This window comes from Triticum urartu, chromosome 2 (genome assembly GCF_003073215.2).
Source record: "Triticum urartu cultivar G1812 chromosome 2, Tu2.1, whole genome shotgun sequence".
NCBI classification, from domain to species: Eukaryota; Viridiplantae; Streptophyta; class Magnoliopsida; order Poales; family Poaceae; genus Triticum; species Triticum urartu.
The window spans coordinates 489,642,449-489,657,493 of NC_053023.1; positions in this window are offsets into that span (position 1 = coordinate 489,642,449).

Genomic DNA, 15,045 nt, shown 5'->3' on the forward strand with positions numbered 1-15,045 from the left:
CAAGATCACATAAAGCAGTTTTAACATAGTTTCTTTTAATGGAGCATGGTACAGTAGGTACTCCTGGATCCCCAAGTTTCTTTGGTATTCCACCCTTAAAAGTATAATTAGCAAGCATGGTTGAAATTTCAGCTTTAGGTATCTTTCTTTTATTTGTAATAATATCTTTCATGAACTTAGCATAAGGATTTGTTTTGAGTATATCAGTCAATCTCATACGCAAAAATATAGGTCTAATCATTTCAGCAAAGCGCTCAAAATCCTCAACATCCTTTTTCTTGGATGGTTTGGAAGGAAAAGGCATGGGTTTCTAAACCCAAGGTTCTCTTTCTTTACCATATTTCCTAGCAACAAAGTCTTTCTTATCATAACGTTGATTCTTTGATTGTGGGTTATCAAGATCAACAGCAGGCTCAATTTCTATATCATTATCATTACAAGGTTGAGCATTATTATGAACATCATCATTAACATTTTCATTAGGTTCATGTTCATTACCGGATTGTGTTTCAGCATCAGACATAGATATATCATTTGGATTATCAGGTGGTTCAGGAATAGGTTCACTAGAAGTTTGCATAGTTCTATCATTTTTCTTTTTCTTCTTTTTAGAAGAGCTAGGTGCACCAATTTTATTTCTCTGAGAATCTTGCTCAATTCTCTTAGGGTGGCCTTCAGGATACAAAGGTTCATGAGTCATTCTACTAGTTCTAGTAGCCACTTTAACAGCATAATCATTTTTCTTACTATTCATCTCATTGAGCAATTCTTTTTGAGCTTTAAGTACTTGTTCTACTTGAGTGGTAACCATAGAAGCATGTTTGCTAACAAGTTTAAGTTCACCTCTAATATTAGCCATATAATTACCCATGTATTTAATCATATCAGCATCTTGTTTTAATTATCTACCAAAAATAAGCATTGAAGTCTTCTTTCTTAAACATAAAATTATCAAACTCATCCAAGCATTGACTAGCAATTTTAGCAGGAGGGATTTCAGCTTTATCATATCTATAGAGAGAATTTACCTTTACTACATGTGTTGGGTTATCTGGAGGTTCTTCAATAAATAAAGGATTAAGATCATATATTTCTTCATCAGGCGGTAAATTGAGACCATGTATTTCTTCAGTAGGAGGTAAATTCTTAACATCTTCAGCTATAATACCTTTTTCTTTCATAGATTTCTTTGCCTCTTGCATATCTTCAGGACTGAGAAATAGAACACCTCTCTTCTTCGGAGTTGGTTTAGGAATAGGATCATTAATTGGAGCAGGAGCTGGCTGAGGAGCTGGCTCAAGAGGTGCCCAATTTTTTTCATTTGTCAACATATTATTCAATAAGATTTCAGCTTCATCCGATGTTCTTTCCCTGAAAAGAGAACCAGCATAACTATCTAGGTAATCTCTGGAAGCATCGGTTAGTCCATTATAAAAGATATCAAGTATTTCATTTTTCTTAAGAGGATGATCAGTCAAATCATTAAGTAACTTGAGAAGCCTCCCCCAAGCTTGTGGGAGACTCTCTTCTTTAATTTGCACAAAGTTGTATATTTCCTTTGAAGCAGCTTATTTCTTATGAGCAGGGAAATATTTAGCAGAGAAGTAGTAAATCATATCCTAGGGACTACGCACACAGCCAGGATCAAGAGAATTAAAGCATATCTTAGCATCACCCTTTAATGAGAACGAAAATATTTTAAGGATATAAAAGTAGCGAGATCTCTCATCATTAGTGAACAGAGTGGCTATATCATTTAATTTAGTAAGATGTGCTACAACAGTTTCAGATTCATAACCATGAAAAGGATTAGATTCAACCAAAGTAATTATATCAGGATCAACAGAGAATTCATAATCCTTATCAGCAACACATATAGGTGAAGTAGCAAAAGTAGGGTCAGGTCTCATCCTAGCATTTGGAGATTGCTTATTCCATTTAGCTAATAACCTTTTGAGTTCATATCTATCTTTGCAGGCTAAAATAGCTAAAGAAGCATCTTGATCAAATAAATAACCCTCAGGAATAACAAGTGATTCTTCATCATCACTTTCATCTTCATAATCAGATTCAATATTTTCAATCTCTCTAGCCCTAGCAAGCCGTTCCTCTAGAAAATCACTAAGTGGCATAGTAATATCAGGCATAGGGTAGTTTCATCATAAGTATCCTGCATAGTAGAAGTAGCATCATCAATAACATGCGACATATCAGAACGAATAGCAGAAGCAGGGTTAGGTGTCGCAAGCTTACTCATAACAGAAGGTGAATCAAGTGCAGATCTAGATGGCAGTTCCTTACCTCCCCTCGTAGTTGAGGGATAGATCTTAGTTTTTGGATCTCTCAAGTTCTTCATAGTGTCCAGCAGATATAAATCCCAAATGACTCAAAGAATAGAGCTATGCTCCCCGGCAACGGCGCCAGAAAATAGTCTTGATAACCCACAAGTATAGGGGATCACAACAGTTTTCGAGGGTAGAGTATTCAACCCAAATTTATTGATTCGACACAAGGGGAGCCAAAGAATATTCTCAAGTATTAGCAGCTGAGTTGTCAATTCAACCACACCTGGAAACTTAATATCTGCAGCAAAGTATTTTGTAGCAAAGTAATATGATAGTAGTGGTAACAGTAGCAAAAGGTAATGATAGCAAGAGTAATGTTTTTGGTATTTTGTAGTGATGATAGCAATAGCAATGGTAAAGTAAATAAGCGAAGAACAATATATGGAAAGCTCGTAGGCAATGGATTAGTGATGGAGAATTATGCCGGATGTGGTTCATCATGTAACAGTCATAACCTAGGGTGACACAGAACTAGCTCCAGTTCATTGATGTAATGTAGGCATGTATTCCGAATATAGTCATACGTGCTTATGGAAAAGAACTTGCATGACATCTTTTGTCCTACCCCCCCCCCCCCCCCCCCCCCCGTGGTAGCGGGGTCCTTACGGAAACTAAGGGATATTAAGACCTCCTTTTAATAGAGTACCGGAACAAAGCATTAACACATAGTGAATACATGAACTCCTCAAACTACGGTCATCACCGGTAAGTATCCCGATTATTGTCACTTCGGGGTTAACGGATAATAACACATAATAGGTGACTATGGACTTGCAAGATAGGATCAAGAACTCTCATATATTGATGAAAACATAATAGGTTCAGATCTGAAAGCATGGCACTCGGGCCCTAGTGACAAGCATTAAGCATAGCAAACTCATAGCAACATCAATCTCAGAACATAATGGATACTAGGGATCAAACCCTAACAAAACTAACTCGATTACATGATAGATCCCATCCAACCCATCACCGTCCAGCAAGCCTACGATGGAATTACTCACGCACGGCGGTGAGCATCATGAAATTGGTGATGGAGGATGGTTGATGATGACGATGGCGACGGATTCCCCTCTCCGGAGCCCCAAACGGACTCCAGATCAGCCCTCCCGAGAGGTTTCAGGGCTTGGCGGTGGCTCCGTATCGTAAAATGCAATGAATCCTTCTGTTTGATTTTTTTCTCCCCGAAAGCAGTTATATAGAGTTGGAGTTGGAGTCGGGGGGCTCCAGGGGGCCCACGAGGTAGGGGGTGCGCCCTGGGGGGGGCCCACCCTCGTGAGAAGGGTGTGGGCCCCCTGGTCTTCATCTTTGGCGAGGATTTTTTATTATTTACTGTAAGATATCCCGTGGAGTTTTAGGCCATTCCGAGAACTTTTGTTTTCTGCACATAAAACAACATCATGGCAATTCTGTTGAAAACAGCGTCAGTCCGGGTTAGTGTCATTCAAATCATACAAGTTAGAGTCCAAAACAAGGGAAAAAGTGTTTGGAAAAGTAGATACGTTGGAGACGTATCAACCGTCTTCTAGGAGCCCACCGACAGGTAGGGCCCGCCTCCTGCAGGCCGTACTGATTGTCCTTTGCGGTAGCATGGCCCTTGCCGATGAGGGCCATGTCATGAGTCGCATGGCTACAGTCCTGCGCCTGGCAGGTAGGTGGCCGCTTGGCCAGCTCACACGGTAGCGATGCTCCTTTGGGATTCAGGGGAGTAAGTGGTCTTGTAGCCATGCCCCGTCTTGTTGTAGTGGTTGAGTGCAGACACCGAGGGGAAGGATAGGCCGGCTGCTGGAGGCCGGCCTGCTCCCCAAGCCGTCTTCTGTGAATGTGCCGTCTTATGGGAGCCGACCGCTTGGTTTTGACCGCCTTCTAGAGGGGCGCCTGATGGTAGCTAGAACTACGTCGGTATTTCCCCGGAGAGGGAGGGATGATGTAGCACATCGACGGTAGAGTATTTCCCTTAGTTATGAAACCAAGGTATGGAACCAGTAGGAGAACCAAGCAACACAACATAAGAAGCACCTGCACACAAACAACAACACCTCGCAATCCGATGTGTTAAAGGGGTTGTCAATCCCTTTCGGGTAACGGCGCCAGAAAGCACGGTGACGGGAGAAAGTTGTGATAGATTGAAATAGTAGATCGCAAATTAAATAAATAGAAATAAAATTCAACGAGGTATTTTTGATTTTTGGATTAATAGATCTGAATAAAAATGCAAAGGAAAAGTATATCACAAGGCAAATGTATGAGGAAGAAGACCCGGGGGCCGTAGGTTTCACTAGTGGCTTCCACTACAAAAAAATACACTTCCGTGATGATACGTGTTTGTCACAGTAGGTCACGTTTTCTGTCATGCATGTACATCCATGATGATTTTATGACAGAATCAAGATAGTCATACCTGTGCTATCGTACAAGTGTTCCATGACATTACCAAAATTATCATCACGGAAGTGTCCACTTCCATGATGATAAATCACGCGTCATAGAAGTTCTTTCGCCAAGGGTGACTGACATGTGGCATCCACCGTAGCGGGTCGCCATTAAGCTATCGGGTTCCAGTTTGGATCCGATAACCCGTTAACAGCGCGGACCAATCGGGATTTTCCACGTGTAAAATTCTCACTGGCTGACAGATCCACGTGTTGGTCCGGCGTTCGGACAGTTGTCATCCAGCAAATGGATGGAACGTGCCTATGATACGTCGACATGTGTATCGGCCCAACAGTGTCCCATTCAGGTTAAAAGGTTGGGTATGTCAAAATAAGCGCGCCGGCCCAATAGCAGCCTACTTGAATCAGGCCCATTTACAAGTTCGGCCCATACAAGTTACACAGAATCGGCCCATCAAAGGCCCACTCTAGATTTGACAATTTCCATCCCATGGTTAGTTTAAGCCCTTTAAAGGCCCACTATGTCTTTAGGCCGAATTGCGGCCCGAGCTTCTTTTGGCCTGTTAGCAGTCCATCGTTAGTTCCAGCCTGTTACCAGCCTAGAACGTCTTTTGGCCTTTTCTCGGTCCATTCTGCAGTTGGGCTAATTCTAGCCCGCTGTGACTTTAGGCCTGTCCTCGGCCCATTCGGTAAATGGGCCAACTCTTAGCCCATTTTTCTCTCGGCCTGTTAACAGCCCGCAAAATAGTTGGGCCTTTGACTTTTGGTCCATTAGGGGCCCATGTTCCACAGGGCATCATTTCAGCCCAACGCGACTTTTGGCCTGTTAAATGCCTAGATTGCAAATTGGGCCTCCACTGTCCCATAACACTTTCGACCTCTTACTGGCCCGTAAAGTAAAAGGGCCGAGAAAAAAATTGACATTTATTTTGGCCTACTAGAGGCCCACGGGACATTTCCATTTATATGGCCCTATCGAGCTTTTGTCCTGTTAACAGCATGCTAAGAGCCGTTGTTACTGTGGGCCACATCATTTGGGATCCACTTAATATTATTTTGACCGGCCCAGTTAAGGCCCACTTTGACTACACATGTTTGTTCGTTTGTATGGTGTCCAAGAAATGTTTGGGTATGTTGGCCCCCGTTTCAACGATAGAGTGATGTCTACTACACAACCTTCTTCTTGTAGACGTTGTTGGGCCTCCAAGTGCAGAGGTTTGTAGGACAGTAGCGAATTTCCCTCAAGTGGATGACCTAAGGTTTATCAATCCATAGGAGGCTTAGGATGAAGATGGTCTCTCTCAAGCAACCCTGCAACCAAATAACAAAGAGTCTCTTGTGTCCCCAACACACCCAATACAATGGTAAATTGTATAGGTGCACTAGTTCGGCGAAGAGATGGTGATACAAGTGGTATATGGATGGTAGATAAAGGTTTTTGTAATATGAAAATATAAAAACAGCAAGGTAACTAATGATAAAAGTGAGCGTAAACGGTATTGCAATGCGTTGAAACAAGGCCTAGGGTTCATACTTTCACTAGTGCAAGTCCTCTCAACAATAATAACATAATTGGATCATATAACTATCCCTCAACATGCAACAAAGAGTCACTCCAAAGTCACTAATAGCGGAGAACAAACGAAGAGATTATGGTAGGGTATGAAACCACCTCAAAGTTATTCTTTCCAATCAATCCGTTGGGCTATTCCTATAAGTGTCACAAACAGCCCTAGAGTTCGTACTAGAATAACACCTTAAGACACAAATCAACCAAAACCCTAATGTTACCTAGATACTCCAATGTCACCTCAAGTATCCGTGGGTATGATCATATGATATGCATCACACAATCTCAGATTCATCTATTCAACCAACACATAGAACCTCAAAGAGTGCCCCAAAGTTTCTACCGGAGAATCACGACAAAAACGTGTGCCAACCCATATGCATAGGTTCATGGGCGGAACCCACAAGTTGATCACCAAAACATACATCAAGTGAATCACGTGATATCCCATTGTCACCACAGATACGCACGGCAAGACATACATTAAGTGTTCTCAAATCTTTAAAGACTCAATCCGATAAGATTACTTCAAAGGGGAAACTCAATCCATTACAAGAGAGTAGAGGGGGATAAAACATCATAGGATCCAAATATAATAGCAAAGCTCGCGATACATCAAGATCGTATCACCTCAAGAACACGAGAGAGAGAGAGAGATCCAACACATAGCTACAGGTACATACCCTCAGCCCGGAGGGAGAACTACTTCCTCCTCATCATGGAGAGCACCGGGATGATGAAGATGGCCACCGGAGAGGGATTCCCCCTCCGGCAGGGTGCCGGAATGGGTCTAGATTGGTTTTCGGTGGCTATAGAGGCTTCTGGCAGCGGAACTCCCGATCTATTGTGCTCTCGGATGTTTTTAGGGTATATGGAGATATATAGGCGGAAGAAATACGTCAGGGGGCCCATGAGGGTGGAGGGCGCTCCCAGGGGGGATGGGCGCGCCCCCTGCCTCGTGGCTTCCTCGTAGATCCCCTAATGTGCACTCCATGTCTTCTTGGCTTCTTCTGATCCAAAAATAAGTTCCGTGAAGTTTCAGGTCAATTGGACTCCGTTTGGTTTTCCTTTTGTGCGATATTCTAAAACAAGGTAAAAACAGAAATTGGCACTAGGCTCTGGGCTCTGGGTTAATAGGTTAGTCCCAAAAATGATATAAAAGTGTATAATAAAGCCCATAAACATCCAAAACAGTAGATAATATAGCATGGAGCAATAAAAAATTATCGATACATTGGAGACGTATCATAGAGCATATTCAAGAATTATCCTACTCTATACTATCGCCTCTAAAAACCTACAGTGTACAATAAAGAGACTAAGGCATAGAAACGTAGAATTATCCTACCCTATACAATAAAGAAATTACAGCCGAATATACCCACTGGGCATTATAGTTCAGCACCAGTGATAATAAAGCATACAAAAACAGCGAATTACATACACTGGACAAATAAAGCTCATACATCATGGACACGCATCAACATAACTTACCATTTGAACTATAATCTCTTCATAAAATAGGATTGGCTAGATTCAGATAGCACAAATTTCAGTCTGCAAAATCTCCAATTCCTTCGTGGTTACCTCAGTGTCTTGTTTCATTTTTTTGACTCCTGCATCTGATACCTACATGTCCAGTCTCAACTTGTTGATTGTACATTGAGAATCATGTACACGTTGTCTTGCCACCTCTAGTTGATGCTTGAGAACATCAGCACATTCCAATTCCAATCCATAATCATTCGGTAATGGCAATGTTGCACTGCTCGCAGATCTTTGTGTTGATGTCACTTCATCCAGAAATGTTTCTGTAAGTACACATGACTAGGGCAAAAATATAGTTACAACAGTGAAGCGAGCAAGACAGACTATTTTGTACATGGCAAAACAGGACTAACAATAATGTTACACATCATGAAGCATAAGCAGGTGATATTTTTAAAAATTATACAAATGGTAGTCTGTGCAGCCTACATACAGAGATCTCTCTTAGCTCACGAGAGGAGCATGATGTTGGGGCCAAATACAAAACACAGAAAAGTTACAAATTTAGACAGCATGTTGCGTATAAGTAAGAAAGCAGTTGGCCATTCTGTAGCTCAATTAAAGTCTTAGGGAGCATAATGAACAGTAGAGGGATTCATACAAACCTACTACAACAAGCAAAACTATGCAATCATTAGCCTAGTATAAACTAGATTGTGAGCCCCATGCAGTAATAGGTTGTTAATAGACTTTAAAGATTCAGGCACACTTTGCCAGAGTAATTAAATGGTAAGGACTTTAATTATGTGAACTAATAGTTATACAAGTACCCAACATCAGGCATCATTGTTTGGGAATCTCATTAACTAAGGACAAATAAAGCAATTGAAAAGAGCAAATTAACTATGCCTGAAACAAACAAGGAATTGAACTGTAGAGTTGGATACAGTGACTTACCTTAACTGGTTGAATAGGCTCAGCGCTGCTCCTTCCTAACATCTTGTACTTGGAAATCCTCAATCTTATCTTCATTGCACCCCCTCTGCAAGGTGACATAAACTAGTTACTCATCTCGTTGGAAGATAAATATGCATACTTTCCAATCTGTGAACAACACAAAAGGATGAGATTATAAGAAAGCAACACCACATAATGAAACATGCCACATCTCTTGCACTTGCACACAATGAAATGAGCATTTACTATGTGTGCACTATGTAAAAACTAGGCATACCTTCGAACGGGATCTCCAGGTACTCTTGGAGAGCCTACTTTAATGTACAGCCAAACCTTTATGTCACCTATGAGTTAGACAAGCCCCAACTATAGCAGCCCTTAGTGTTTAAATCATTGACAAGCTCCGTTAGAATGTTAGGTCAAGAACAACAACTAATCAAAGCTAACAGTCCTGGTATGGCTGGCTGATGCAAACAAGCAATTAAACAGATGTGTGAGAAAATCTTACATACTCCCTCCTTCCATCTATATAGGGCCTAATCGTTTTTCGAGGCTAACTTTGACCAAGAGTTATAGCAATAATATATGACATGCAAGTTACATAAAGCATACCGTCAAATTCATACGTGAAAGGAGCTTCCAATGATATAATTTTCACATTATACATCTCATGTATTATTAGTCTTATAAATAGTCAAAGGTGGTCTCAAAAAAACACATTAGGCCCTATATAGATGGAAGGAGGGAGTATCAAGAAAAGAAGCGAAGAAGGAGGCTTAAAGACCATCACTTGACTGATCAGATTTAACGGGCATTTATACATCATGTGCAATGTATGAACTAACATAAACATTGCATATTCCAGATTCTACAATGGAATGCGCATGTATTAGGATATGCCATGTATGATGATGCCTAAATGTATACTATAGCAGGCAGGAGTGATTCATCATTGCACGCACAACTAAATTGCAGGTTAAGGGCCAGTTCTATTCCGCCTTTTCAGAGATTATTGTGAAAATAAGCCATAAAAGATGTAAAGAAGTCATTTTTGAGTTATGGCCTGGGCTTAACTTATTTCGCTTTGGAGGGGGGTGTTTCGGGTAGAAGCTCACTAAAAATTGAAGGGAAGAGGAATAGTGAAATGACTCTGTTGTCTACCTATATTACACTCAAAATGCAACTGCTCACGCCCGCGTCACACCTGACCCTCAAGTAAAAACAAACACACAAGCGTTCATTGCACTCCCCGCTTGCATCTCCTCTCCCATTTCCCTCTACCTCGATCCCCTCCCTGCAGTGCTAGGGTTCCTCCAGCGAGCTGTCGCTGCTGGTCCCATCTGGCCTGGTCCTCAACGATGCTCTGTCCAGCTAGGCTACATGCGGGTAGGACCAAATCTCCCCGGCTAATCCTCCCTCTGGTGCCGCCCCTCATTCTCATGGTCTCCAGCAGCTTCTCCACTATGGTTCGTCCAACGCACTACTCCGGCGGGCGCCGCACAACTACGGTCGATGCCACACTGCAGCATAAGGCACCTTATTCCGCCTCCCCTCCTCCCAGGCTGTGGCCTTGAGGTGTTCTTGAAGTATGAGCTCATCCAACAAGGTGAGGATCTCCTCTGTTTTTTGCCAAATTTTCATTCTGATCCACTATACGATGAATTACTATGAGCTGCTTCTGTTGCTGCTATATGATGCATTGCTATGAGCTGCTCCTGTTGCTGCTATATGATGAATTGCTATGAGCTGCTACTGCTATATGATGAATTTCTATGAGCTACTGCTGCTATATGATGAGTTGCTATAAGCTGCTCCTGATGTTGTTATATGATGAATTGCTATGAGCTGCTCCTGCTGTTGCTATATGATGAATTGCTATGAGCTGCTCCTGCTGCTGCTATATGATGAATTGTTGTGAGCTGCTGCTGGTATATAATGAATTGCACACTGCTGCTGCTACTGTATGATGAGTTGCTATGAGCTGCTGCTGCTGCTATTGTATGATGACTTGCTATGAGCTGCTGTTGCTGCTGCTGTATGATGAGTTGCTATGAGCTGCTACTATATGATGCTTTCAGGTGGTGCTGCTATATGATAATAACCAGCCAGTTGGACCATCGAATTTTAATAAATAATTGTTCTTCATTTAAATGTGGGTCATGCGTTCTCCGTTTAAATTAGGCAATGAGATCTCTATGAAAGACATTGACCAAAGTAAATTGTGCCAAGTAGAGGGTATCTTTGTATTTGCATTTTGAACAAATAGTGATGGTTTGTTTTCCTATCATATTAATTACAGCACTCGGTTCAATTCGTGATGTTTGCAAGTCAAATTAATTTTCGTATGGGCAGCAAAATGACAAAATATAATGCAATCTAGACTTTTCACTGATCATACCAAAGATAATCTGAAAAGGAAGGCAATGAAAAGAACTGGTTGGCTTATTACCTAGCGCTTATATTCACAGGTGCTTATTTTCTTAGGATAACTCGTAAAAACTATCCCTAAGAAACTTGGCCAATAGAACTGACATACGAATCACATGTCATGATGATTGCAATGGAGGAGTGACCTACCATACCACACTGTATAGGCTCACTGCTGCCTCTCCTTTTTTTGCGATGTTCCATGAAATTGCCACATACATCTTGTACTTTTTCATTGTGTAACCCCATCTGCAAGTTGACACGGCTAATTTCAGACATCTCTACATGATAATACATTGCATATCCCTTGCGCATATTTAAACCACCAATTAACGATTGTGTGCGTAGCATAAACTAGCCATGACACTGTGTGCTGGACTAGCAGGCACTCTAAGGGAGCCTAATGTAGTGCACTAGAATTCCTACGTGCCTCCTACGATTTTGTGTAATGTACTACCTCTATTCCTAAATATATGTATCTGTAGAGATTTTAGTATGGACCACATATAGATGTATATAGATGCATTTTAGAGTGTAGATTCACTCATTTTTCTCTGTATGTAGCCTATCATGGAATCTCTAGAAAGACTTATATTTAGGAATAGAGGTACGAGGTAGTATCATGTATGACATCTACATATCTAATTTAGCAGCCAGTAGTAAAAATATTGTCTGCACAAAGGGATTACTGGTCAAAAATCCTAGCAAAGCATGCTGGTAGGCACGAAACAATACAAGAGAGAGACGCACTTACAAGATCATAGCAATGCCTCAGTCCAGGATCTTGGTTGGCAAAGCTGTTAGAGCCCGAAGAAACATCATCCTTGTAGTTTTTGCTTGCTACATAATAGGTAACAGCGACCTGTTAGTATATTTGAATTACATCGGGCAGGTGATGTTGGATGGGTTTAAAGGTGACAAGTACCTAGGACGTGGCAGGTGCCTGGCATCGTGCCAGACGGTGGGAATCAGGTTAGAAACATCAAGGGTGATGAAGCTGGCGAGCTGTCGGGGTCCGGTAAGGAGGTCTAGAACCGTCGGGTAGGGTGTTTGTGGAGCGGCTCCGGTAGGGTGGACTACGGTGTGGGCGAAGCGGATCTGTGGCCGTGGACGAGGACGTCGGTGAAGCTGCTCCGGTGGTTGGGTTAAGGATGGTGTCGATGATGCGGATCTACGGCCGTGGACGGGGCGTCAAAAGCTACTCCGGTAGGTTGGATGAGGGTGCGATGAAGCGGATCTGAGGCCATGGACTTTTGAGTTGGCAAAGCGGCCCCGGTAGGGTTGAGAATGGTATAGGAGAATCTACTCCGGTAGGGTTGATGATGGTGTCAGCGAAGCGGCTCCGGTAGGATTGAGGAAGGTGTCGGCACAGAGGATCAGAGGCCGTCGACGGGGCCGTCGGTGGGGCGGCTCTGGGGGAGTGTGGACGAAGCGTCTCCGGTGGGGAGTACAAATCAGCCGCTGCAGATGCGCTGCGGTTGACGAGAGTACCGGCGAAACAGATCCGGTGCCGTGGACAAGGCCGGCACCGAATGGGATGTGGTACAGTGGTGGATGAGCAGTCTACTTGTTTCTAGTGGAGGTGGGAGGGGTAGATGCAGCCGCAAAAGCAAATCCGGCGAGGTGGATGCCGCTGGCAGTGAATGGGCTCTGGTACGCCAGTGAATGAGCAGTCTAGGGTTTCGAGAGGGGAGGGGTAGAAAGGCCGATGAAGTACGGACAATGTGATGTAAGATGCTCTGGTGCTGTGGAGTTATTCGTTTTTGCGGGAGGAGGAGAGGAAATGGGGGTGCCGTGTGGTGGGGGAAACCGGAAGTTACCAAAGCATCCCCGACCTATTATGTAGATGAGGGTGGTATTGTAACTATTGTTCTCTATGCACCAAGGACAAAAGGGGAATTTCGCATGCTAAAGACTAGGTGGCGGAAATTTTAGAAGGAGGCGGGAGATTTTGCCGCCTGCGGGATTGTTCATATCCAGTTTCAACTAATTTTGGGCCATGCTAGTGGGAAGGTCATGCGAGACTATGTACACGGGGCACGCGTCAGGAGTTAATAACTCGTGTGAAGTCCACCCCAGAAAAAAGACAATAACTCGGGATGATGCGCCGATAACTTAGACGTTCACACGGTCGCGGCCAATCGTACGGGTGTAGAGGCGCGTTCAAAGAAAAGGGACCAAACACTCAGCCTATGTATTTGTCGTATAAATAGATAATTTAGTGCCATTGGTTATTTACTTTAAACATGATGCATTGACGTGTTAGTGTAGAGGCACACAAAAACAAAAGGATATTGTAGTCCGCTACTTAAAAGTGTTACCTCATATGATCACATAGCCTCCATTTCATAAATTGCATACCTGTTGAATTCATATATAAATATTACATATATTACTTCATACTAGAAACTTAAATCATCCAAGACTAATGAATTTGAATGCAAGAGTAACAATGGTGCATGTACATGATAGCTACATTGGTTGTTTGAAGAAACATCACCGTAACTTTGGGATGCACAATTGAAAAGGTTTATTTAAAAGTGTGATATGTGAGTGTCCAATCTTTATAGCGTTGAATCGATATTGTACCTTTTGCCATGATACGAAGTAGATATTGATTTATGTTCAAGTGATGCATGCCCACGATCGCTAGATAGTGATACGTGAATGAATTGTGCAATCTCTCTCACACGTATACATATCTCATTTCCCCGTGGGCATCATAATCACACACGTGCACTTCGTGTATTTCTCTCCCTCCGTCAAGGTTAGAATTCGTCTTTCTACCCCGTCCTACAAGTCTCTCGCACAGAAACACACATGCTCTCTCTGTCGAACACGCCCACCCCTTTAATTTCGCCCACCCACAGCCACTAATGTATCAAAGCATAATTATGTCTCTCACACATATGCCTAAGGTTAACTCGAGTTCCAGAGCCATATAAATAGATACAATGAGATTCCAATAGAGAACTTTTTGTTTTGAGTTTCGCTATCTCTCTCTTACACACACGCGCGCGCGCGCGCACGCGCTTAGACATTGTTTCTCGCTTCATTTTTTCTGGCACTTGCATGCACACCGTTTGTTTATCTCCGTGATGCTTTAAGTATACCTCGCAGACATGCTATCTACCTTTCCCTTAATATAGATATGTGTCACACAAACTCCTTCTCCCTACTAGCAAGATGCCCATGTGTTACATGGAACACCAAGATGCATTTGTATGAGTAGTTTATCTTGTGGGAGAAAAGGATGAATGCGTGAATGCCTTATTTGCAAATGTGGAGAGGGGTGTGGGTATCTTTTTGCAAAACTGCCATAGTTTCCTTCCTATGCATCAGATATAAATTGGATGGCCTATATTGCAGGATGGCAGGAACACCATCATCACCAACTCTGTTTTTTATAAGAGTAGAGATATGTAAGTGTCACTGCCACCCCCCCCCCCCCCCCCCCCCCCCCCCCCCCCCCCCCCCCCCCCCCCCCCGCCCCCTCCCCCCACACCCACACACACACACTTTCCGACACCGAACGAGTAGGCTGACACCTCGATCTTGATACAAATCTATCGACTGGCTTCTCTCTCAAACACACACACACACACACACTACCCGACACCGAAGGAGTAGGGTGGCACCTCTATCTTGATAGTAATCTATCTACTCCTCTTTCAAACACACACACTTACAAACACACTCGCTAGTTGTGCCTCTCTGACTACCGCACACACTGCCGATACGTCTTTCTCTTCCTCCCCCTCCCCCAAACCCCAACAATGACAATAGAAGGGTGACAACTTGATATGATATTAATCTGTCAATTGGTTTGTCTCTCAAACATTGTGTCTTTGTGCCTCTCTCATAC